Consider the following 27,390-nt stretch of genomic DNA (forward strand, 5'->3'; position numbering starts at 1 on the left):
AGACAAGGATTGTTATTCAACCTTTTTGTTCCCAGCCCCTAGTACCCAGATCCTTCTATAAGGCACTTTTTGCCATCCTTTTAATTCCATTGTTTGGTTTTATATGCCCTTCTACCTAATCACTAATTCAATCTCTAGCCCGGGGCAAGATTCTGTACAATTGCTTTGCATTCTTTCTAACCAAATAGTGTGTTTGAAACAGAGACATCAGTTAGGAGACTATTGCAATAATCCAGGAAATAGATGATTGTGATCAGCTATGTCAAATACCGCTGATAAATCAAAAATGATGAAGACTGAGAAATGATCATTGAATCATCAGTCTTTCCTGACTGTTCATGTTGGCTAATGACTGAATACCACAACAGATAGGAAATTTCTTGCTAAAGTACTCATTCCATACTTCTACAGCTCTGACTGTTATATTTCTGCTTAAGGTATACAATGTCTAAAAATTAATGTTTAATTCCCTGGTGTCTATGCACTAGTTTAGTTTTTATCTTCCGATAACACCACAAAGAACAGATATGCATGGCAAATCTTCCTCCTTCATTAAACCTGTTAATAAAGGAGAGGTTCAACTGAAAATGTAGCGACTAGTCCAAATAAACCTTAAATTCTTGTCCACTTTCTTAGTCTCCAAAGAAACTAATCCTTCACTGATTTTATTGTTAAGGGCTAGAGACCGAATTGGTGATTTAGGCAACGGGGCAATTAAATAGGCAGTAAAATTAACAGGGTGGTAGAAAGTGACTCCAATAAGGGCCTGAGGACCAGGGGCTGGAAATGAAGGGGACTGTACCAAGCTCCTGCCCCATCCTACAGCCAAGATGATTCCTGACACCGAACCACATATCCAGTTAAGCAAGAGGTACCTACATGCGTTTTGCCTCGGGTCATAGCCAGTCTCAGAATGTGGGTTAATTCAAACTCATAGGTAGAGGTCAAGAGGGACATTTGTCAGGCCATTTCTGACATCAGAAAATAGTTAAGAGAGGCTGTAACTGGATGACCCCCAAGAATAGCAACTGCCAGCCTTCTGACAGTAAAAGTATATTCTACATGCAAAACGTGGCTGTTACGCGGTTCACATGAACTGATGTATGTGACATATTTTACTATATAAATATAAAATAGTATTATGATAGTTAAGGGACCATTTTCTTTTAGAGCTGTCATGTATTTTATGGCATTTTCCAGCCTCACTTGAAATATTTCTGGTAAATGAGGTACAGAACTCAAATTATCAATCGAAGCTGCAGACAGTAGATTTTTCTCTTTCTGTTTTATTTTCTTAAAATTCTGTTAAAGAAATAACTTAAGGCTTTGGTTCAAGTTATAAATAAGAAGCATCCAAGGATAAGACCCATCCATGAGTCAGCATGAGTCAGTAATTCAGTAAGCCTGGGAACTGGAAATGAGTTGGAATGTAAGAACTTTCTAGCACTTAAATGAATAAAGCTTTTGAACGCCTGAAATTTCAAATGTCTGTGGTTGTCTGTTTGAAGATGATTTTGTAATACAAAGTAATTCAGGGAAAGGTCTTTCAGACAAGAGAAAAAGTTGCCACCCTGTCATATTAAACAAAGTACCTTACTTGAGTAACTCAGACATGATGAAATAAGTTAATATCGTGTGAAATCCTGCAGCATCCACTACTAGTGAAAGCTTGGACTGCTTACAGTGAAACTCAAAATAAATCATTTCTGGGACAGATTTAAACAAGTATAATATTATAAAACAAATAGAACTTTCAAATCTTCAAACATTGTAGTCATATAAAGAGGGGTTTCCACCTATTGAAGGAAGTAGCTACATTTGGTTTTATTAATATCTTCAGATCTGTGGAGGGTGGTGATGATCTAGACATCTAAATAAATTGTTTGTGAATTCCTGTTATAGAAAAGCAAAGAATCAAATAAATAGGCAGATAATGACCCACGACCAACTATTGAGCTAATTAACTTAGAGATGCAAAGAGGGACATTGAGAAGTTGTAAATGATAAATAGTAATGACATTCCAGTGATTAAAACACCCAAGTAACACAGTCACAGGCCAGTCAGAAGGGGGGAACAATTATTCAGAAAGAATACTAGTAGTGCCTTACTGGATTAGTCCAGGTTATGAATAAATTCACCTAGCAAGTTAATGATAAAGGGGAGACTTTGATTTCAACTAAGTTTACGCAGTAAACTTTTATGTACCATAATCTTGTTCATCTTCATATGTTGGAATTTGATCACTACCTCATAAGCTGTTAGAAAAGCATACAAACTGTTTAGGTTGCTGAGGAATAATTATTTTTTTTTAAACAGTAAGTAAATTAACTTGGGTAAGTGTAGATAATAATGGACTTGCAATTATTTCTCAAGGCCCTTGTAATAGTGTGATAGTTAATGTGACTTCAAAAAAAAAAAAAAAGAAAGAAACTGGCTCAGTGTGTAGAATATATTGAATCTCAGCTAGAGTATATGCTTTCCTATGACTTCGAGTAATATTCTGTGGTTTGCATTGAATGCTTGGTTTGAGAGATAAGATCAGCATTGCTGGTTTCTTATTTATGGTGCTGTTATTCTAAAAGCAGCAACTTGGAATTACTGATGTGGCAGCTGATATCCTACCCCACTTCTAAATCATAATGTTGGCTGTAAATTGGAGCTTGATGATCCTGGATGTATTCCCAAGCTCCTTCAGACCCACTTGTGTTGTAGGTCAGTGCTAAGTTACCAAAAGCTCCATGATAAACTGTTCATCTGAACAGGGAATTGCTAAGTAAATGCTGCAGAGAAAGAAGTTTAGGAGAGAGAAGGCATCCACTCCCTGCCCCCCGGGCCCCCGTTTTAAACTATTATGTTCAATTTGATTATATAATATTGGATAATACCAAAAGGCTTTTGTTTTTTACATATTATTGCATACTTACAAACTACCCAAGATCTATCCCACTTTCTTTTTTTTCATTCTTCTAGAGTATCTGGAAATATAATGTATACAAAATAGGAAAAACTCTTTTGCAAGGTGAAAAGAATTCTGGAGATTGGTTGCACAGCCGTGTGAATGTACTTACTACTGAAATGTATGCTTAAGAGTGGTTAAGATGATAAATTTATGCTATATTGTGTGTTTTACTATAATATTTTAAATGCTGAAAAAAATGGACCAAAGACAAGCAAAAAGTGAGGACATGTACTGGGGAAACACTTAAGTCACTTCACTCATGGAAGGTCCACAAGTAACTTAGACTACCTTTAGTCACATAGCTAATCAGTCATCCTTTTTAAAGCACCATAGTAACTTACTTCCTAGAGGTTGGATACATGAGGGTAGAAGATGTTGTCTACTTTGTTCACTGCTATATCCTCATTATCTAGAACAGTGCCTGGCATAGAGTACACAATAAATACAACAAATGGGAGACCACTTTGTTATTTTCTATGTTACATTATCTGTTAAAAGTAAAAAAAAAAAAAAAAAAGTCAATTCGTGAGGATAAATATTTTTGTGACTCTCAATTCTAGAAGAAATGTATTTTAAAGCCCTGTTTTCAAGCATCATATTCAGGCCACTTCAAAATATTGTTTCTGCAACCACGTTTTCCATTCCCACGGCAGGATCTCCCAAACTGATGTCCCACACAATGCTTTCTGGAAATTTAGCAGATGTGTTGAGCACAAAAGAATTTTAGATTACAGAAGACTGGGAAGCTCTAGGTTACATCTTCCCACTTTTCTTTACAGTAAGAATACTCATCACTTTTATAAGCCAATGAGCATCGGGAACCCTCAAGAGGGGATTGACAATACACTTAGCTTCCCAAACACTGTTAAGCATAGAGCACTGTGAGTGTGTGTATGTACATAGTACTTATTATATATTTCCTGGAGGAGTGTTCTCCAGCCCAGCATTCCACAGAAAAGAGCTGGAAAATGCTGTGCCAGCTACGAATCAGCATGTCGATTCTGTGTCAGTGACATCCTCTGTTAGACGGACCTATATTAAGTTTCTACTCCGTGGGTTAGTGTGGTGCAGATGTCCTTTTGGGTGATCTAATCAGGTTTGAAATATACAAAATCTCAAAAAAATCCATAAATCTCCTTTCAGTACTAATTTAGCTTTCGAACTAAGATATGCTTGGAGGAACCATGTTCTCAGGATGATTCATTTCAAGCACACACATGCTCCAAGCAGATTCTTCCTTCCCGATATTTTTATTATAGCTCTCCAGTCTTCATCTCCAAAGATCAACACAGTGGTTCTGATATAAAGCAATCCACCTGAATTTTGTTTCTGCAACAGGAAAGTACTGTTTTTCTGTTCAGGAATCTGGTAGAAAAACATTTTATTTTGGAGTCATGTTTTTGTATTATATTTAAAACCATATATAAATGGGGTGGCTGGGTGGCTCAGTCGTTGGGCGTCTGCCTTCGGCTCAGGTCATGGTCCCAGGGTCCTGGGATCGAGCCCCGCATCAGGCTCCCTGCTCGGTGGGAAGCCTGCTTCTCTCTCTCACACTCCCCCTGCTTGTGTTCCCTCTCTCGCTGTGTCTCTCTTGGTCAAATAAATAAATAAAATCTTTAATAAATAAATAAATAAATAAATAAATAAATAAATAAATAATAAAATAAAACCATATATATATATATTTTTTTTCCCTAGCTGATGTGTACGCCATAAATTCTGTTTAAACTGATGTTTTATTATAGGGTATTGTTGTTGAAACATACTATTAACATGATTTATATGGAGCAACGCAGGAGCAAATTCTTTTGGTAAGGATATGAATCCTTTCTGCCTTCATTCTAAAGGATATATGTATTTGATTATTTTCATAAAGTAGGATACAACTGCAACCATGAAATTTTGGTTGTGGTGGTGTTGGTAAAAACATTATCAATAATTTGGAATTTCCAAAGAGATTCTATCTATTCCCATTTAATTTTTGTAAATAAGAAAGGTAGATACCATTAGAAACTACAAAATGATACTGAGAATCAAAGTTTAAGTGCTTGCTCAAGTTTCTGTAGTTAATAAGATGAGCCGAGACTTAAACTTAGGTTTACCAAACCCAGTCTTGATTCTTCTTTCATTAGGCTACAGCTACTTGCATTCTTGCTAAAAATATGATGTAATTCAAAGAATTCAGCAAGTGCATTTATATGATGAATTCTTAGAAAAGGAATTGATGGGTCAAAAGATACATGCACAAAAAACTTGATATATATAGTCAAAATCTTTCTAAAGGCTGAGTCAATTACATTTTCACACAGGAGTTTCTGGTTACTCATGTCGTAGACAGCTGTGTATATTATTAAATATTAAACATTTTAATAAATTGTTCTTCCAGTGATTTTGATTTCTTAAGTTGTGAGCTATTTTGAGGGACTTTTAATGTGTTTTTAGACATGTATAGCTCTATTTCTATAAAATACCCTTGCTTTTCTTTTGTTCTTTTTAGAAAAACTGTTAGTTTTCGCCACTGATTCATAGAAACCTGTTGTACTTTAAGAAGATTAGCCTTAATTTATTGGCACATAAATTAGTGTGGAACCAAATTTATCCTTATAATAACACTTTTCTCGGTCATTCTGATATATTTTCTTTAGTGGGTAAGAAGGGGTGGAGTGCTACACTAAGAATTCAACATAACCCGTGGTCTCTTTCATTTGTGATTTGGTCTGTCTGTAGCACCATTTGCTTTATGTACCACCAGATTTTCTTGTATGTCAAAATATAGACATGCTCATGGGAAAGTGTCACATATGTGAAAGTCATCTGCTATGAATGTCACAGAAGAAAAGAGTTTGAGAAGTATTTATTGGTGCATCATTCCCTTTTTCTAACACCGGCCTGGGGGTGGAGTGAATAGGTGAGGGGGGAAGAGCCCAGATGCATGGAGGTCAGGTGACTCACCAACAGTCATGGGATCAGTGAGTACCAAAGCCAAAGACTACGACTCTCTTAGAAGCCTCACATTTCTATCCCTACTTCCCAACAAATAAATTCTACTGCCCTGGCATTCCATTTCTTTTTCAGATCCAAGCAAGGAAAAACAGCATCCTAGGAAGCTCTGCAACATTCTTGATATGGTTTCCCAAAAAATCCCCTTGACAATTAGCTAATATGAAGCATTCACATGAGTTTATTTGGGAATTGGCCGCCGCTGTGTTTTTGCTGTTATTGCTGCTGCTGAAATAGTTTGAGTCTGAAGTCATTATGGCTGTGGTTACATTTCTTTGGCCAGAGGATATTGTGAAAGCCTATATCACCACAGAAACAGATGAATAGTCCTCCGCTCATACTGGAAAAAAAGCGAATCGGTGACAGCCGCTCCAGCAGCTTCATGGGAGGCCCTGAGCGGTGACTCAGGCTCGTGAGTTGATGTCCCCAAACATGATGACCCATTTCCTCCCCTGCTGGTCCTTGATGTGGCTCACAGGACCCTTGGTCCATTTTGAACAGTCTCTGAAAAGTTACTTTTCTCCCAATTATTTTCTGGATTTCGAATAGTTTTTGTAAAGAAAGGATGGCCTCATTATCCTATCTGGAGAAAGAGACTTCTTTCATGAAGCTTAAGGATGAAAATGGCTAGGTGCTTAAAAAAAATAAAATCTGAGGTTCTGATTCTTGAAATTTTCCTTTACTATTCCAAAATAATAAATGTAATTATAGAAAATTTACAAGATTCAAACAAACAAAACCCAAGGAAATCACCGGCTATGTCAGCCCCGGATATTAATTCTGTTGACTGTGACCAACAGGGAGTTTCTTTTCTATGAATTTTTGTCTTATAGCCTTTTGAAGCTTTGGTTTAATTACAGGTAACCTAAAAGAACACAAGGATAATTATTTTTATATACTCAGATAATAAAATATAATATTTTTATTTGGCAAAACATTCATCTCCATTGTATGGAAAAATCAAATATGCAATGTGGCAGTGTGGCTAAATTCGGGTGATTTTAGAAGACAGGTCTTAGATCTGGTCTCTCAGTTCACTTAGTTGTGAATCTTACAGTGAAAATCACTAAGGTCTTTAAGCTTCTCTTTACCCCATCTCTGAAATGGGATTTGATGACCCCTAAATTTTTTTGAAATCCATACTTTTATGATTCCACTCAAAAGCAAACATAGGGAAATCCTCCAACCCAAGCGCCTGATTCTATAAGCTTGTGGGAGGCCTCATGGACTAGCTAGAGAGTCTTAGTTTACCATCTCAGAAACATGAACAACATCAGACCAAGTGGTTATTTTTAGTTACAGATATATTATGATTTTCAGAGAAACCAAGAAAATGACTCTTTCATTGCAACAATGCTATCTGTTGCATCATTTAATATTTCCTTTTAAAATGTGGTCAACTACCCAGAGGCTTCTGGCATGTATCAAGATGGTATCTTTCCTTTTTTTTTTTTTTCTTGTATGCAATGATCTCATTATTTTTATTAAAAAACATGAGTTCTTTATGGAAAATACAAGCAATTCCAAAAAGAGTTTAAAGAAGATGTAAAAATGACTCCAAACACCACCACCATGAAATAACCAGAATCAACATTTGGTGAGCATCACTACAAATATTGTCTGTGCATGGACAAACAGACTAACATGAAGATGTAAAGGAAGTGTAACAAATATATGTAGTACATATATTTCAGCCCTATAGATAGCATTAATTTTATAATACTTTGATAATTCTACATGTACAATTTTAATAACACTTTAAAGTTTAAACGTACTTGAACCTAATGGAAAAAAACAAGGAAATTGCATTTGAAGTGAAGGGAATGCTGAATATCATTCTGATGAATGGTTCTTCAACTCAAAGGATGGGGGAAACAATTATGTAAATATAAAAACGTTATAATCCATTTTTCCTTAATTTCTTTTTTCAATTTTCTGAAAAATTGACTCCCTGATATAAAAGGTAAAGAACTTAGGAATCTTACATCCTCTCTACTCTTCCTTCTCCCATCTCACTTTATTAGTTTTATTATTACTATTGCTTTTCAAGACTTTTAAGATTTCTGTAGACCTAAGCATCCTTACATTTAATATTTGTCATATGTTCAAATAGTCAATAATTATCATCAGTTATTTTCCCAAAGCTTCTCCATTTCTGAGTATGTTATCTTAATTCATCTCTCAATTATTCTGATTTTATCCACAATATAATTGTTCAAGATGGGCTGTGGTATTACATTCCTCAACCTCTCTTATTTAAAATTGTTGAACTCTTGCCATTTTTTGAATTATTATTTTTCTAGATAAAGTTATGGAATAATAGTTTTTCTTCCCTGATTTCTATGGTTAATAGTCACGATTCCATTGTATTGTTAAACTAAATACCATCATGATAGCAGTTTTAAAAGAGAACAGTGCCTGGAAAGCACTGCAAAAGTCCCTTGTAAATAAAAATCTGAGACCAGGCTTCTTTTTAATCTCTTTACAGGTAGATTGCTTAGTTTGTTTAGATGTATGAAGATTTTTTTTATCTTTATATTTTAATACATGATCAGGATGTGCCACAATATTGATTATTCTGCATCAATATTTCTTGGAATATAATGAGTCATTTCAAATTACAGATTAAATTTTCTCTTCATTTTAGGGAATTTTCTTCTTTTATATCTCTGAGTACATTTTTCCACTGTATTTATTTATGTTTCTATATCAGGAATACCAATTTTGCTTCCATTGTTTCAACTCTGCTTCACTTCCATATTGATAAACATCTCACCTTTTAAATTTCCTCGGATTTTTCCTCCTGTCTTTACTGCAAGTATCCTAAATCCTTCCACATAATAATATTTTTAGTCATAAATGTCATTCTTCTTCCTGTCCTTTTTAATTCACTTATTAAATATGCAAGAGTGTAACTCTTGTTAAGATATTTCCATAGCTTATTCTATTATTTTATTACCTTTACTTTGATTTCATTTTTTTTCTGGCTTTATTGAGATAAAGTAAAATTATGCAAGTTTAAAGTACTCAACATGATTATTTGATACATGTATGTATTGTGAAATGATTATCACAATCATGTCAGTTAATACATCTATCACTTCATATAATTTTTGTGTGCATATGGTAAGAATATTTAGGATCTACTCTCTTAGCAATATTCAAACATACAATACAGTATTGTTAACTCTAGTCACCACACTGTATATTATGTCCCCAGAACTTATTCATATTGTAACTAGAAGTCTGGACCCCTTTGATCAACATCTCCCCACTTCTCCCAACGTCTGCCAACCACCATTCTATTCTCTGTTTCTATGAGTTCAGCTTTATTAGATTCCACACAAAAGTGAGATCATATATGTGTTCTATTCTGTCTGATTTATTTCACTTAGCTTAGTGCCCTCAAGTTTCATCCATGCTGAGAGAAATGGAAAGATTTTCCTCTTTTTCATGGTTGAAAAATATTCCTGTGTGTGTGTGTGTGTGTATGTATACATATGTATATGTATGTGTATATATATAAACCTCCATTTATAAACATTTAGGTTACTTCTGTTACTTGGCTATCATGAATAATGCTGCAAGGAACATGGGAGTGCAGCAATTTCTTCAAGATAGTGATTTCATTTTCTTATATGCCTGTGTTTTCTTTTCACTGAATTTCTTTCAGAGGCTTATTCTGAATTCTTTGTCAGACAGTCCATAGATCTTCATTACTTCAGGGTCAGCTATTGAAGTTTGTTTTTTTTTTTTTAAGATTTTTTATTTATTTATTTGAGAGAGAAAGAATGAGACAGAGAGAGCATGAGAGGGGGGAGGGTCAGAGGGAGAAGCAGACTCCCTGCCAAGCAGGGAGCCTGATGTGGGACTCGATCCCAGGACTCCAGGATCATGACCTGAGCCGAAGGCAGTCGCCCAACCAACTGAGCCACCCAGGCACCCTTCAGCTATTGAAGTTTCACTAGTTTCCTTTGGCAGTGCCATATTTGCCTGCTTCTTTGTGGTCCTTGCATTGGTATCTGAGCATTTGAGAAAGGGGTCTTCTTTTCCAGCCTTCTTGAGGGCTTGGGTGGGGCTGCTGATTTGTTCCCCCGCCCTGGTTGGCCACTTGCTGCCTGGCATCTCCAACCAGGATCCCAGCTTTAATGAGGCTGGAGGCTGGGCTCAGCATCCTCTGTCCAGCTGCAGCTCTAGCATGGGCTCTATGGCTGTGAGGGTCTGCTGACTGGGAACCCAAACTGGACAGAACTACTGACCAAACCCCCGGTATTTTCAAACACAAAGATGCAAATGTGAATTCTCAATATTTTGTTGAACGATTCTCTCTTTTTCGAAGTACTTTTAGGAAATTTAGGAACAGGGGCCCCTGGGTGGCACAGTCGGTTAACCGTCTGACTCTTGGTTTCAGCTCAGGTAGTGATCTCAGTGTTGTGAGATCGAGCCCCGTGTCGGGCTCCATGCTGAGCACAGAGTCTGCTTTGGATTCTCTCTTCCTCTCCCTCTACACCTCCTGCTCTTGTTCTCTCTCTTTCTCGAGTAAACAAATCTTAAAGAAGAAAAGAAGAAGAAAATTTAGGAACAGAATTATACTGTAACAGAATCTTGTGTTCTTTTCCTTAACAACCATTTTTCAAGTAGCATTAGGTCCTACCTAGTCCTTCTGGTGAATTTCTATTGAGATTTTACAATTTCTGTTTCACTTAGTTGGGTGCTGGGAGAAAAATTTCTATAATCTGGCTTTATTCTGCCAATTATATCTGCAAAAGCAAATGGATTGATTTTTCTTTCCTTTTTATTATTTGTCCCTTTATCCCTTTCCCTTTTCACATTATTATGGTTTCTTTTAATTTAATTTCTTTGTATATGTAATACACTAGCATGATTTCAAAACTAACAAGTTTATTTAAAAGGTCTCATTCCTATTCCCATCCTTTTAGTTCCCATGCATCTCTCATAAATAATAACTTCTAGTACTCCCATACATACAATTTCCAAAGTTTTTTATGTATATAAAAGCACAAATGGGGATGCCTGGGTGGCTCAGTTGGTTAAGCGTCTGCCTTTAGCTCAGGTCATGATCCCAGGGTCCTGGGATCAAATCTGACATCAGGCTCCCTGCTCAGAGGGGAGCCTGCTTCTCCCACTGCCTGCCACTTCCCCTGCTTGTGCTCTCTCTCTGATAGATAAAAAAAATTTTTTTTTAATGTAAAAAAATGATGGTATATAAAAAAGCACAAATGACTGTAACATCTAATTTTTCCCATTTTACACAATACATGCCATATTACATACCCTGTTTTGCATATAGTTTTTCAGTGCTTTGGAGATTTTTCCATACCAGAACATAGAAATCTCCCTCAGTTTTTATAGCTGCCTCAAACTCCACTGCATGCCTGTATCAGAACTTTATATAACCAGTTTACTATTGATAGACATTTAGGCGGGCTTCAAAATTTGATGTTATAAAGAATACTGAACATTGTTACATGTAATTTTACATTTGATGTTTTAATAGTTTACACCACCCATAAACTATGTATGTGTTTTTTACAGCTTGTTAACAGTTTATTATCAAAATTCTGGACTTTTGCTCATATGATCAGTAAGAAGCAAGATAATAGTATAGTTTTTATTCATGCATATCTTGTTTTGAGTGCATTTGGTCATGTTTTCATATGTTTAAAGGTCATTTATATTTTCTTATTCTTTGTGCATTTATCTATTGTGTGTGTGTTTTTTTAAATTTCAAATAGATCTTTACATATTATGGAGATACTTACAGCTCATTATCAGCTCATTGGTTTGGGTGTTATGTCATTGAGGCAGATCCATAGCTACAGTGGGCATTAAGTTTAAGGACCATTAAGTTAGGGCATATGCATAAATGCATGTGGGTTAAGGTACACACTAATATAATTACCACATACAATGGTGATCTTTCCATCTTGAGACTGCAAAAAGGATTATGGTTCTTATTTATCTCTTCTTATGATATTATTTCTTCCCCTTCTCATTGCTGTAAATTGATTTCCCACCCCAAAGTACATGGCCCATTGTGAATGTGCTGACTCCCATTTACTACAGAACTAGACAAGTGCTTTAAAAAAGATATTGTACAAAATGGTCGTGGTAGAGTAAAGGCAAATTCTGGCCAAGGCAATTTCAGTCATTATCCTAGGAGGTAGAAATTGACCCCAATCTTATAAATGATACTATTTCTCTAAAATATATATTTGGATTTTACAAGGGAAGTCTGATGCACACACAAACACAAACGTGTGCACACACACGTGCACACACACACACATACACATCTGATGACTAGAAAATGTTGCCACTTACACAAAAGTCGAGGAAAAATCTCTGGTCTACAGTGACAGCAGTAGTCGTCACCTGGGGAGTAGGCTGGGGACAGTGGGGGAAGGGACTGAAAAGGGACACAAGGAAGTGTTGGCAATCATGAATATTCCTTCTTGTGGTGATGGTTTCATGGGGGTATTCGTATGTCAAAACTTATCAAAAAACTTATCATACACTTTAGATATATACAGTTAATTACATATAAATTATACCTCAATAAAGCCTTTTTTAAAAGGCAAAAAAAAAAAAGCTTATTGGGAGGTGTTGGAAATACTGGATATTCACATGCAAAAGAATGGAATTAGACTCTTAAGTTACACCAATCAATTCAAAATGGATTAATGGCTTAAATGTAAGACCTGAAACCATAAATCTCGTTATAGAAAACATAGCAACAAAACTGCTTAACATGAATCTTGGCAGTATGTATATATATATATATATATATGTATTTTTGTAACAAATGCAAAAATATACAAGTGTTACTATATCAAACTAAAAACTTTCTGTACAGCAAAGGAAAAATTAACAAAATGTAAAAGCAACCTATAAAATGGGATAAAATCTGCAAAACATATATCTGGTTAAGAGGTTAATATTTAAATTATATAAGGAATTTTTACAACTCAATAACAAAAATCAAATAATTCAGTTAAAAAACGGGCAAAGGACCAGAACAAACAATTGCCAAAGAAGGCATACAAATGGCCAACAGGTATATGAAAAGGTACTCAACATCACTAATCATCAGGAAAAGGCAAAGTAAGCCACAGTGGAATACTACCTCACACATATTAGGATAGCTATTATAAAAAAAAAAAAAAAAACCCAAAAGGGTATGGAGAAAAGGGTACCCTTTTGCACAGTGGTGGGAATTTAAATTAGTACAGCCACTATGGAAAACAGTATGGAGTTTCCTCCAAAAATTAAAACTAGCATATGACTCAGAAGTTCTATTTCTGGGTATATATCCAAAAAAAAAAAAAAAAGGACTAGGAGAAAAGTTATGTAAATATTACTTTACTCAACTATGGGAAAGATCATTCTCTGAGTAAAAGCACAAAAAGACAGGTTGTTAAATTATACTGCATGAAAATTAAGGTATTCTACATATGAGAAATGCCATAAAATTGAGAGTCAATCTGACAAAAAGTATTTTCAAATAAATGCATAGATAGATGCCTCTCAAAATACTTTTAAAAATAACAATCTCAACAGAAAATTTCATTTTCAGTCATGCTTAGAAAATGGTTAATGATACAGGGAAATGCTCATGATCTATTATCAGCTAAAATTGCATAGAGAACCGATTGACAAAAAATATGCTAAAAATGTCCATGGTGGTTAGCTCTGTGTGGATGAGATTATGGAAACTTTTAAAATATTTTCATACTTTTCTGAATTGTCTCAGTTTTCTTTTATATTCAGAAAAGAATATTTTATTTAAAAAATGCAAAAGTCTAAAACACAATTATTGATCACTAAATCAATTTCAGGGGAATGGTGTGGGGAGATATTTGAATAAGTGTTCACGGTGTGTATTTGCTCGGTTCAGACACAATGTGAGCAACTGAAAGGAAGAACAAAGTTCAGTCCTTGGAGTGGCTGTTCTTTTACTGTTCTTTCTCTCTGAGGCCCCACTCTTCACTGTTATTTATCTGTGAGGGAGTGTCTACATTAGTAATTATAAAAAAAGATTAGAAATCAACCAGAAAGAATTCAAAAAATTAGAACAAATTCAAACAGTTAAAGTTCCTTATAATATTGCTGTATGTATACACAAACACATATAATTTATGTAAAGTGGATTATATTATGCATACTATTTGGCAACATAAAGTTTTCACCTAGAGCTATTCACTGACAGCTTCATTCTATTTAGAGGCTTCATAGTATCCCATTGTATGGACAGATCATATTTATTTAACCAATCACATATTGATGGAGAGTCATTCATTGGACAAGTCTTTATTGAGCACAGACTATGTGACAGGCAACTGCACTGTTCGTTGAGGTACTGCAGTGAACAAAGTGGAGATGATTCTGCAGAGCTTCCAGACAGATGTGCAGAGACACAAAATGAAGAGCCAGGAGATCCTGATCTCTTCTGCCCCAACAGTCATTGGGCAGTGTCTGACAGAGTAGGGAAGAGTTTGGTTCGGTTGTCTCTGACTGGGAGCAGCCCAGTTTGGTGCTGCTTGGAGCGGGGTTGTGATTAGCCTTGTAGGCTGTGAACACAGTGAGCGCACCAAGCACATGCTGTTTCATCATGACACAGTGAAAACGTCAAGGAGGTCCTCTTCTGCTTGGATGTCTACATCTGCAGCCAGCTGCAGAGCCCACCACTGCTGTGGAGCTGTTGAAGGAGTTTGTATTCCAGGTGTCAAGGAGCATGCTGAAGAGACCAACGTGCGGCCAGATGTGGTGGAGGGAAAGGAAGCGAGATGGGGCACCGGGCAATGGCAGCTGCAGGTAACGTCCTCCATTTCTGTTTGCAAGTCTCAGAGCATCTGTTCTCTTTTTTCCTCATAAAATATATTTAATTAATGTTACAGAGCCCAATGAAAAGAGGAGTACAGATGGAAAAACACAATCCTCTGAGTTTTGTTTTTCGTTTTTACTTTATAGTTTTTTTCTTTGTGTTTGAAAATGTTCTCTCTATTAATTCAGAATATAGTTCACATACAATGTACATCAGTTTCAGGTGTACAAGTTAGTGATTTGACAAGTTTATATATTATGCTCTATTCACCACCACTGTAGCTCCCCTCAGTCCCATTACATCCCTGTTACAATATCACTGATAGTATTCCTTATGATGCCCCTCAGGGCATTGCAACAGGCCTGCTCTGACAATGTAGGATCATTCTGAAAATTAGAGTATCCTGGATACTTTGAAATACTTGACATGAAAACAGTCTATTTGGATTAAAAATCCATTAGCACTCTCAAACAAAAAATGTCAAGGTTTTATTTGTTGAGGGAAGGAAAAGAACACTTGTTAGATTCCTTAAATATCAATTCAACTTTTACGTCCTGACGCAAAGAATCACCTTCACAGAAACAAGTTCAGATTTCTCATTTTAAAAATATTGGAAAATATTTTATGTGGCTCAGTAATGAATTTCTTTCCTGTTTTGAACTATGCTTTTCTTATCATAAATATGTGGTATAAGTATATATATTTTTTTCATCCAAACCCAGTTAGGAAGCAAGTAAATGCCCTTGACTTTACCCCAGGGCCCCATACAAATATCAACTTTTTAAAAATCTGTGCTATGGAGTGATATAGGCTAGGAAGAACTGGTCCAATCACTGCTTCTGAAAGTATCTGTGGTGAAGGACCAATCTTTAAAAAATTTCCAATCTGTAGTGGATCATTACTTTTGTGACAAATTAAATGGCAATAAAAATGAATGACTAAGAAAAGAAAATGATAAAAAAAAAAAGGCATAAAATGTAAGCTTCTGGCTCAGTTGGTTAAGCATCTGCCTTCGGCTCAGGTTATGATCCCGGATTCCAGGAATGGAGCAGGGAATCTCCTGCTCAGCAGGGAGTCTGCTTCTCCCTCTCCCTCTGCTGCTCCCCCACTCGCGCTCTCTCTCTCTCTCTCACTCACTCTCCCTCTCAAATAAATAAATAAAATCTTTAAAAGTATATATAAGCTTCTATTTTTTTAAATTACAAAGTTCAACAGATATGAAATTACCTTGCCAAATTGCTATAAATTATAAGTTTAATGCTTATTCTCAGTTCTTTACCCTATCCTGTCATAGACTCACTAAAAACCAGTTTGCAGACCAACAATAAAAAGCAGACCACACTTGTGTAATTCTGATCTGTTAGAGTTTCACTCAAAATTTGAGCTATCAGAAGCCACTGTTAGGTGTTTCTATATTATTAGGCATACAACTTAATAGAGTTTTCTGATTATTTCCTTGTAATAAATTCTTAGAGATGGAATAATAGGGGCGTCTGGGTGGCTCAGTTGGTTGGGCGGCTGCCTTTGGCTTGGGTCATGATCTCGGGGTCCTGGGATGGAGTTCCGCATCGGGCTCCCTGCTGGGTGGGAGACTGCTTCTCCCTCTCCCTCTGCCTCTCCCCCCAGTTTGTGCGTGCTCGCTCTCTCTCAATCTCTCACTCTCTCAAATAAATGAATAAAATCTTAAAAAAAAAAGAAATTGAATAATAGTCTTTTAAAACTTCTTTAGATAACATAAATCAACTTTTTTTTACTGATATCATGATTTTTTCTGTTACTGTATATATGGCTGCTAGACTTGACTTTTCTCTTATTTGTTTTATTGTCTTCAGAAGTGCTGCATCCTAGCATAGCCAAAACAATTTTGAAAAAGAAGAACAAAGTGAGTCAGTCTTCCTGATGTGAAGACTATAGTCATCAAGATAGTGTAGAACCAGTGGAGGGACAGACACCCAGATCAACTGAACAGAGAAGCCAGAAATATCCATCCACACATATTTGTCCAATTACTTTTTGACAAAAGAGCAAAAATAATTCAATGGAGAAGGGATAGCCTTTTCGATAAATGGTGCTGGAGCAATTGGACATCCATGGAGAAAATATGAATCTCAACCAAAACTCACATTTCATACAAATATTATCTCAAAAATGGATCAGGGACTTAAATATTAAGCAGAAAACTATAAAACTTCTAGGGGAAAAAAATGAAAGAAAATCTTTGGGACCTAGGATTAGGCAAAGAGTTTTTAGATTTAACACCAAAACATAAAGGAAAAATTGTTAGATTGGACTTCATCAAAGTATGAATGTATAAAGAACTCAAAATTCAACATTAATAAATAAACCACCCAATTAAAAATGGGCAGAAGGCACATGTAGACATTTAACAAAGAGAACATACAGATGAAAAATAAGCACAGAAAAGATGTTCAACATCATCTGAGGGTCAAGGAAAGGCAGTTTTCCAGCTATACTCAAAGAAGGAGCTATAAAAAATACTATCCTCATCATCATTGTTGTCATTATTATTTGTCATTAGAGAAATGCAAGTTAAAACCAAAAGGAGATATCACAACACAACTTCAGAATAGCTAAATTAGAAAAAAAAAAAAAATAGTGATTACCCTAAATGCTGGAGAGGGTGCAGAGAAACTAGATCATACATTTATTGCCTCTGGGATTGTAAAATGGTATGGCTACTCTGGAAAACAGTTCGGTAGTTGCTTTTAATGCTAACAATAGACTTACTACATATATTACAGAAGACATATATTACAGAGAAATTTTTAAAACTATGCAGAAATGTGTACCTGAATGTTATGGCACCTTTTTTTCTTTCTAATAGTCAAGAACAGGAAACAACCTAGATGGTCTTTCAGTAGGTACATTCACGTCATGGAATACTACTCGGCACTAACAAAGAAAGAGATACTGAAACAGACAATAACTTGGATGAACCTCAAGGAAATTATGTTAAGCACAAAAAACTGATCTCAAAAGGATACATACTTTGGATTCATTCATGAGTCCACTTATGGAACATGTCTGTGAAGTGACTAATTATAGATCTGGAGAATAGATGAGTCATTGCAAGGGGTTAAGCAGATGCGGCTGTGAAGGCATAGGACAAGGGAACCCCGTGGTGATGGCCCAGGTAAGTATCTTAATTGTGGCAATGGTCACACAGAGCTACACATGTGATGAAATTGCAGAGAGACACACACACACACAAATGCATATATGACTCGTGATATGTGAATAAGCTCTATGGTTGTATCAATGCCAATTTCCTGGTTTTAAGGTTGTGCTATAGTTAGATTAGATTTTAATGATGGGGAGGCATTAAAAGTTATATATATATATATATATACACACACACACATATATATAATCAATTAAACAATTTAATATTCCATTTCTAATGACTCAACATTAAAGCATTCAGAGGAAAAAAAAGTGTCATACAATGATGTGAGGAAGGAGCCTGGGAAAACTTTCAAAACGGAAGAGAGATAACATAGCATTCACTAGTATAAATTATATGCGTATTGATATCTCAGTTTTATGCCCTTCTCTTGTGGTAAAGAAAAATTGGAGGAAATGGGCAAGGGCCTACTAGCAGGAATTCCAGGCAGGCTGGTGAGTTGGCACTTGATTATTGAAAGCACTCAGCATTCCTTGGTATGAGGGCACTGTCCAAGTTCACAGCATTATTATTCCTATGAATTCAAAAGCCTTATTGGGTAAAAGCAAGGGGACTTTCTATAAACATACTGTTTTTATCCAGATGATTTCCTAGAATAATAATGAAAAATGATAGTGAAATATTAAAGGAATGGGCACCAAGTAAGGAGATTGCTTTTGAAATGATGCTTGGGGATACTCATACTTTACCCACCACTTGAAAGATTTCTCTCTGCCCATCAGTGATAGCAGTATTGTTATCATGGAATCACCAGCCTACCAAATAGTACCCTTTCTGCTATACTTTTCCTTGGGTTGGTTGGAAAGTCTAGAACTTTCCATCCCTGATATGTATCGGGAAAATGGGTAAAGAGATCCCAAAGGAAACTTGAGAGAAAAAGAAAAGGCATTGAAGGGGAGGGAGGAAGATATGGTTCAAGTGAGAAAACAAACCAACCAACCAACAAACAAAAACAAGCAAACCCATTCTCCTGTCTGAGTTTGTCAGAGAAAGCCAGGCATCCAGGACGCAGCTCATCTCTGTAACTCTCTGTCCCACATGATCTCAAAGGCAGAAGATAGAGAATAGGAAGCAGGCCCCACATTAGGAAAACCCATATGGAAGATCTCCATCTGTAGGCATCCTGAGTCTGGAAACTCACCCTGAGTAGCAGACATGAAATGTCATTTGTGGTGTGTAAGAAAGGGGAAAGAGAATGGAGATCTACCAGTATTTTTCTTGGGCCCCAAAGTAAGTCTAACATTAGAATTTTTGCTGATTAACCTATGTAATGACTTAATAGATATTTAGTCATAATTTTTACTAAATAAAGTGGATTTGTCACATTTTAAATAAAAACTCTTCAGAGGTCAGATAAAAATTATACTTGGACAAAAGCATAGATGGATCCTTAGAAAATCCAGCTGGCAATTTATTTGCATTATTACTTACTTTTTAAAGGATTATGAGGCAGAGGTCCATTCAAGCCACCTCAACCAGTAAATAATAAAAGAAAATTCATATTCTATAAAGAAATTTGTTTCCATGCATCTGCCAAGAGATGGATTCTGAAGTGTGACTAGGTAGTGAAGCTAGTTAATAAAGCCTGTTAGGATGAAAAAGAGAGAAAAAGAGAGAAAGAGTAAGGGAGGGAGGAAGGGAAAGAGGGAGGGAGGGAGGATGGGAGGGAGGGAGAAAGGGAGGAAGGAAGGAAGGAAGGAAGGAAGGAAGGAAGGAAGGAAGGAAGGAAGGAAGGAAGGAAGGAAGAAGGAAGGAAGGAGGGAAGGAAGGAGGGAAGGAAGGAAGGAATGACAAAATATTTACAAGAACATTATTTTCAACTTTTTTTGGGTAAGATAATGAGCACAGGAACCCATCTGCCTGGGTTTGAATCCTGGCTTCACCACTTACCAGTTGTGTGAACTTAACTTAGTTGCTTAACCTCTCTGTTCTTCATCTATAAATTAAGGGTAATAAAAATAACTTGCCTCACAGTGTTATTGTGAGGGTTAAATGAGTTAATAGCTGTTTTTATTTTTATAATCATAAGCTCCCTGCAGAATCTGAGGGCCAAGGAAGGATGGGGTTTACCAGCTGTGCTGCTCAAAGAATGAGTAATAAAAAATATCATCATCATCATCATCAACAATAGGTTTAGATGGCTTCACTGGTCAATTCTACCAAGCATTTAAGGAAGAAATAGTACCAAACTCAACACAAATTCTTTTTTTTTTTTTTAAAGAAGAGGTTAAAATAAAGAAAATAGAATGAGCTCCCAAATCATCCTCTGAGGCCAGTTTTACTGTATTAGAGCAGAACAAAGACATCACAAGAAAAGAATACTACAGACAACACTACATGAACAAAAACCCCAAAAAATGAACAACGAAAAGCAAACTGAATCCAGAAATATATATATATATACATATATATATATAAAAATATAAATATATGACTATACACTATCCAAGGGGGTATTTCTGCAATGCATCAAGGACTCAGGAAGGCCACTCTGTGGGATTAATTATTTAAGAAAATAATTCTCTGTAAGGAAATATTATGTCTCATTCTCCATGTCCTCACACTTGTTTCTCAGTCTCTCTAATGCTTGCTATGAGGTGTGGTAGCATCAAAGACAGAGTACAACGATCAGGGGGGAAAATGCAAAGGGAACAAAGAAAAACCTGGTTATTCAGGTCTGGTGCTGGCTTAAGTATAGTAGTAGAAACATGGTGTGCATCCCACAGTGACAAAGAGATCCCTCAAGCACTGTCTCTATCCACTACCAGTCTTAAGAAACACACCCATCACACTGATTTAGGCAAGTGCTAGATAGAAATCTCTCATGTTTCTATAACCAATCATTACATCCTCTCTGGATAGTATGGAAGGGTGATTGATGGAGCAATTTCCCTTCCTCTGTCCCCTTCCCCCCATTCTGCGATACTTTGTTTCTCTTATGACATGTATAGCCCATTTACAAGAAAATGTTTATGAATATAACTACCTAAAATCTATATTTGTTTAGAGTTTTTAGACTAAGCAGTGTGAATGGACATTAAATTGAAAACACAAATCATTTCCATGCCTTGGCAAAAAGCAAGTCCAACATTTGGTTGAGAACTAAAGGTCAAAGGAGATAGGCGGATCACTAGAAAAACAAATTACAAAAAATGATTCCCATAATAGTTTTCCAAGACTTTTCCTATACATGCTACACTTTCTTGTTTGGAATGCAGTGCTGTTTTTTCAGTAGTTACAAAAGAATGGTAACACATTTTCTCACATTGGAGATTATCTTTGGTATCAATGATATGCTCAGATTGCTTTGTCCTTAAAAATTAAGCATTATAATAGAATGCTTAAAAACCTTTGTTTGGGAACTGTAGTCTGGTAGAATATCTATGGAGGGAAAACTGCTTCTGCCCTCTAAGGCAAATCTAGTTTCCTCAATATTCCAAGTCAGTGAGACTCTTCCTTTAGGGGAAGCGGCTGGTTCCAGGGTGAGCTCACAGGGCGGGGGTGGGGGGGGGTGGGGGGGGGCAACACTCCGAGGGGCTTCGGCAGCTGTTTCCACCAAACCAGGTGCTTCTCTTCTGAACCCTGAGCTCAGCACTGAAATACTTCCTGTTGTTTTCTGTCTCCTTCAGAGAGATCTCCTTGCACTGGGCAAAATCTTGCCCAGAAATACGCAGCTTTGAATCTTAGTAACAGTTTGTGCTGCTGGTCAGTGGGTGAATGTGAATATCATTTGGCAATGTTTTACCTGATTCCGACAGCTGTTGTTGAAGTTTAGCTAACCTAGGAACTCATAAAAAGGGCTCCAAACATTCCACATGCTTTCTTTAATTGTATTTCCCTGAATCTGCTTGGGGGAAGTCTTTTAGCAGATGTCCTAACCATATGGAACTGTCCTAGCAATTAATTTTTATAACTTGTGGGCTGAGAATGTATCGAATGGAAATATGCCTACTGGATACATAGGTATTGTTGACACTTTGTACAGAAACAGCTTGAAATACATTGTGGCAAATACATTTCATTTATGGGAAGTTCATCCTTCCTTCTCCAGAGCATTGCTCAGATATTCTTCCTTCACTGTGCCAGGCAGTTTGTCGAGATGCAAGATACTTTTTGCTCTGAGCACTTCAGTCTTCTCATTAGGGTCTCTGACACTATTTTTTTTTTCTATCTGAATAGACACATAGATTTATTTCTTCCTGTCCTGCACCTCTGACTACTTCATTAAATTCCTCAAAGTCTTACTTACTTACTGATGGCCTTAACTTCTGTAATATGTAATTTCCTCTCCCAATAAGCATGCACACCTTCTTCAGTGATTATAGGCAAGTTGTCTTTTAGACTTCTATCAGATGCATGCCAAAAATGTACCAGAGAAATTTACAAGAGAAGGCCAGAGAAGAGTTTTAAGAAATTTTTGTTGGCTTCTTACATATTCATACATATATTGGTTATATAAAGGATTTATATTAATTAATTGTATTATATAGTAAATATGCATTTTTAAATTGCTATTATTACTGTTGTTGTTATTTTAATCTACTTGTCCTCCTTATTCCCTGGGCATCTTTAGGAATGCAGTGTCCCTGCATTTAAGGAAGGCTGAGAGTTAAGTTTGTCATCTACCTTGCAGAGATCTGGAAGTACGCCTTTCCCACCACATAAAGAGCCCCCTGCTGTCAACTGTCCCAGATCCCATATTCTCTCTCTGTTTACTCCTTTAACTAGCTTTTCGTGGAAGTGTTTAAGTTCTGTAGTTGTTTTCAGTCAGCTCCTCTCACCTTAAAAAGGTGGGAGTGTGCCCTCAGAAAAGGAGTGGCCAATGAGGTAGGAGGAAAAGTAAGAGAGGGTGGTGGTGCCTTGGGAGCTGAGTGGTAGGAAGCAGGGATTCCCGGTGTCCAACCTGAGGAAAGCCAGCATGAGGTGAGAACTGGGAAGCTGCCCTTAGTAACATGGAGGCCATTTTAAAGGAGTGGTTGTGGCTGGGTAACTGGCAGGGATTCAAGGAAGAAAGAGGAGAAAACTGCAGACAGGAAGCGTGTATAAATCATTTAAGAAATTTCGTAGTAAGGAGAAACAGAGACACTAAGCAGTGAGTGCAGGGGTGAAAGCAAGCCAAGGTTTCTTTGTTTTGGTGTTCCCTTTAGTGGAAAGTCTGGATGCCTTTTTTTTTTTTTTTTTAATTGAAGAGTAATGATTCAGAGAGAGGGAAGTGCAGTAGAGTGGGTGGAAGAGAATGGACGGCAAGGGGTAGGTTTGTCCTGTACGCAAGAACAGACAGTTCCTCAATGTCCTGAGAGGGAAGGCAGGGTATGTGCTCACACAAGCCTGTGAGTGCGTAGATTGTTGGTGGGAGAAGGATTTCAAAGGAAATCTGGTGATTGCTTCTGTTACCTCCATGAAATAGGAAGCAATGTTTTTAGCTAATTCATGTAAAGCCTTTTCAGAGAATGTAAATTTCATTCCAAGGCAGTACGTGTGTCCAGACACTTTTCCGTGCATTTATTTTACTTTGTTTATAAAAACGTCTCCTTCGGGCGCCTGGGTGGCTCAGTTGGTTAAGCGACTGCCTTCGGCTCAGGTCATGATCCTGGAGTCCCTGGATCGAGTCCCGCATCGGGCTCCCTGCTCAGCAGGGAGTCTGCTTCTCCCTCTGGCCCTCCCCCCTCTCATGTGCTCTCTCTCATTCTCTCTCTCAAATAAATAAATAAAATCTTTAAAAAAAAAAAAACAAAAAAACCCGTCTCCTTCAACTCATTCCTTCCTCTTCTTTAGAATTATAGACCCAAACTCAAGTTGGTACTCCCACAATAAGGGAAAGTTTGCAGCGGGTACTTGTAAGTAAGGACGTGACGCGTGTGTGTGTTTGTACAGGTGTGTGTCTGAATTGTTTTTTCTCCTCACCAGGAAGTGCTGTACCAAAAGGCACACACATGATATGACTGAGGCCCTGCGTCGGTCTCCCCAGCCTACCTGAGTTCAGCAGCAGGGCGGAGTCAGACTTACCTGGCACGTGGAGTATCCTGCCTCAAGGCTAAGTGCCTCTTCTGAAGCCTTGGCCACTGCAAAATAACCCAGGAGGCTCCATCAGTGTGGATAGGAGCTAGTGTATTACCTAAGTGATAAGTCTACTTTATTTGTGAGTTTCTTTCACGGGATAAAGGCGCCAATCTCATCCTTCAGGGCACTTTGGGGAGCATGCTCTATACTCCTAAGGGTGTGAATATACTGAGCCCCACTGCCCACCACGGTGATGCTGTGAAGGCTCCGGCTATTCATCACGCTCTCCTCTTGGCCCTGTTCCCTCCCTCTTCCTTCCGGGAATGACTCCCTAACAGATGCCTGAGCCTAAGTACTGGACTCAGGCTCTGCTTTTGTGACCCTTAAAATGAAGAGGACATTTAAAACCAAAAAGGGGACTATAAAATACAATGATAGAATAAATCTGAACTGATAGATAGGCATATTCAGAAGCTGAATTTTATTCTGAAATTTCCTGGTACCCAAAACTCACAGAAGAAATGATGGTCAAATAATGATTATCGTCTTAGAAAAAGAAGCATAATGATTGATTTGGCAAAACTCATTTATCTCTTGAAAAAGATTATAAAGAAAATTCAAACTTGGGTAAGATATAATAATGCCTTCAAATGAAATATTGTGATGCGGCAGCCATATTCTTCTCATCTCCCCATCTGGAAAACTGAGCCCCTAATGCTGTTCATACACAGCTCAGGCATTCTGGCCGGTGATCAGGCACATGGAATGCATCGCGTGTTGATCATCTGCAATGTTTCAGGTTATTCCAAAAGCTAAACTTTGATAATATACCGTGATACTGCTGATGAAAATTTTGAGAGCTTTTTTAAGAAGTAGAGTACAAAAATCTGATGAAATATTTTCTCTTGTTGCAGACTCTACAATAAACTAATAAGGGCTTTGATTTGCCTTATAATTAAGCAGGCAAACTCCTCTCCCCTTGGGAAAGGGTACAGACTCTAGATTTGTCAAGCTATGAAAAGGCGAAGTATGTCACAGCGGTTACAGTGCTGTCTTTCAGGTTTAAATGGAGATGTTTGCTGCCATCGAATGCCTAGACCAGTTCAAAAAGATTGTCCTTGTCCTCTTGTTTGCCTCCAGCCTTACACGGTCAGAAGGGAGCAAGTCAGTGCCTGATATTTCTGTGTAGCTGTTCAGTCTATAAATAGCAGCTTTGTGAACTATTAATAACAGAAACTTCTCACAATGCAGGGCTCCCAGCGTGTAGAGTGAGGTTTTTCTGAGGAGCCTAAGATCTAGTCCAAATGCTGGTGTGGGCCTTCCTGGGTATGTTACCCCTTGTACCAATTGGGGTTCAAGGAGAGAAGCAGAACCAGTAGGAGATGTATATTAAGAAATGTATTGTGGAGACCAACTAGATGAGTCCAAACTCCGTAGGGCAGATCATCAGGAAGGGTGGGCTGGAACATTTGGGCACAGAGGAAAGTTGCTGTCCACAAGAGGAAATTGCTTCTTCAGGGAAGCCTCAGTTCCACTCAAGGCTTTTCAACGCATTGAATCGGGTCCACCAAGATTATCTAGGATAATCTCCCTTCCTAAACTCAATTGATTATAGTTACATCCCATGTACAAAATATTTCCATGGCAACACCTCTATTAGTGTTTGCTTGAATCCCGGGGACGGTAGCCTAGCCCAGTTGACACAGCACACTGACCATCACACATGTAAAGAAGAATTACGAACTTTGCAGACCTTAGCAACACAAGAAGCAGTCTGGTAAAACTTGTTTGGATGAAAGTGAGCAAGAAAAACAGAATGGTGAAAAGCTCTCTTCTCGGTAGTATCTTTCTGCAAAGTACTTTGTACTTAATATAGTCATTCTTCAAGTACAGTAGTAATCTATCTTATACTTTGAATACCTTTTAGCAAAGGGTCTCAGGGTTTCCAGGGACTCATGACTGAACAAGACACGTTCCCCAAAGAACCTCATTGACACCCTTCTCGTTTTTCAGAAGATCTTTGGTGAATTGACTGAGGATCTTTGAGTGGCTAACAGCAGATAGATTAAAAAATTCTCTATCAGGGAAATCCCAGGAACATGACCATGGTCTCAGAAGATGTTAACATTAAACAAATTTCTAGAGCATGGACTAGAACATCTCTCATGCTACATAATATCTGTACTAATAACATTGGGACACCTGTGCCCAGGACTGGTGGCTTAGGGTGTGGCACTAGCCCTCGTTAAAGATGGGCTGGCATCCTGGGAGGTCACTAGCAAAGATTTCTAAAGCAACATCTTACCTTATTAAATCCTGAGGTTCTTTATATAAATTTAAAAACCTGACTTGAGGCACCTGGGTGGCTCAGTCAGTTGAACATCCGACTTTTGATTTCAGCTCAGGTCACAATCTCCAGATCAGATCATGAGATGGAACTCCGCAGAAGGCTCCCCGTCAGCAGGGAGTCTGCTTGAGATTCTCTCTCTCTCCCTCTTCCTTCCTCCCTCTCCCTCTGCCCCTCACCCTGCTCATACACTCTCTCTCCCTCTCTCTAAAATAAATAAATAAATCTTAAAGAAAGGAACAAAACACGAGACTCGCCTTCCTAAAATAATTTATTCTCCTGGAAAGATTACCTGGTTCAGCAATGACAAATAATTTTGAGAGAAAATGAGAGTGGCCAGACTGTGCTACATTAATGTGATGTTAGCTTGTGCGGGTTCTTGATTGTCATTGGAATGAGTGGCATTTTTTGTTGTTGTTAGTTACAGTAACTTAATCTGAGAGCACGCCTCTGAGGAATAAAATGAGAGTGGGATAGAAGTTCAAAGTTGATACTACACAGGTGGTCTTGAAAATCCCACATGGGTATGGAAAATCTGAAGTAAATGTAAGGGTTAACAGGATTTACAAATTGCCTGTGAGTAATGTAGGCCAGGAAGACAGTCTACTTCCTTATATGCTCATCATCTGCCTTTAGCTAGTCTTCCCGTGTTAGAAAAACTCAACTGGGGATAATGTGAAGTAATCAGTTTTCATGGTTTGTGTTCCTTCCACGTCACTTTTTTTGTGATGAGGATTGTGCCTTTCAAAACTTTTATATTTAATTCCTGGCTTTTCCTGTAGCTTTGTTTTTATTACAAATATTAAAGAAATACAAAACTGCTGCCCATGCAGAATAAAACGATGTGCAGTGCCAATCAGCTTGGCTTCTGTACAGGGGTTTTAAATTGTGCTGATTTCCTAAATATCCTCCTGCACTAACTTCTTAGATAAGTACAGTTATGAAGTTAAGGGAATAAAGAAAGTTCTAAATAAAAAATTGGAACTGACGTTATACTTTCAAACATATTATCCCTTCAAGTAGGCATTCAGAG

At 37.3% G+C, this 27,390-nt stretch overlaps 1 long non-coding RNA gene across 1 annotated transcript in view; it reads right to left on the reverse strand.

Annotated features, from left to right (window-relative positions):
* LOC118006421 overlaps positions 1–26,381 on the reverse strand; it is a 34,318-nt gene extending 7,937 nt beyond the window's left edge. Inside the window, exons 1-2 of the long non-coding RNA XR_004678068.1 lie at positions 26,369–26,381; positions 24,017–24,072 (exon numbers count right to left, since the gene is read on the reverse strand). This is a non-coding gene — a long non-coding RNA (uncharacterized LOC118006421). The remainder of the gene's footprint in view (positions 1–24,016; positions 24,073–26,368) is intronic.
* Positions 26,382–27,390: the final 1,009 nt, after the last annotated feature.

Source organism: Mirounga leonina, unplaced genomic scaffold, assembly GCF_011800145.1.
Source record: "Mirounga leonina isolate KUSES-001 unplaced genomic scaffold, KU_Mleo_1.0 Mir_96, whole genome shotgun sequence".
Taxonomy (NCBI): domain Eukaryota; kingdom Metazoa; phylum Chordata; class Mammalia; order Carnivora; family Phocidae; genus Mirounga; species Mirounga leonina.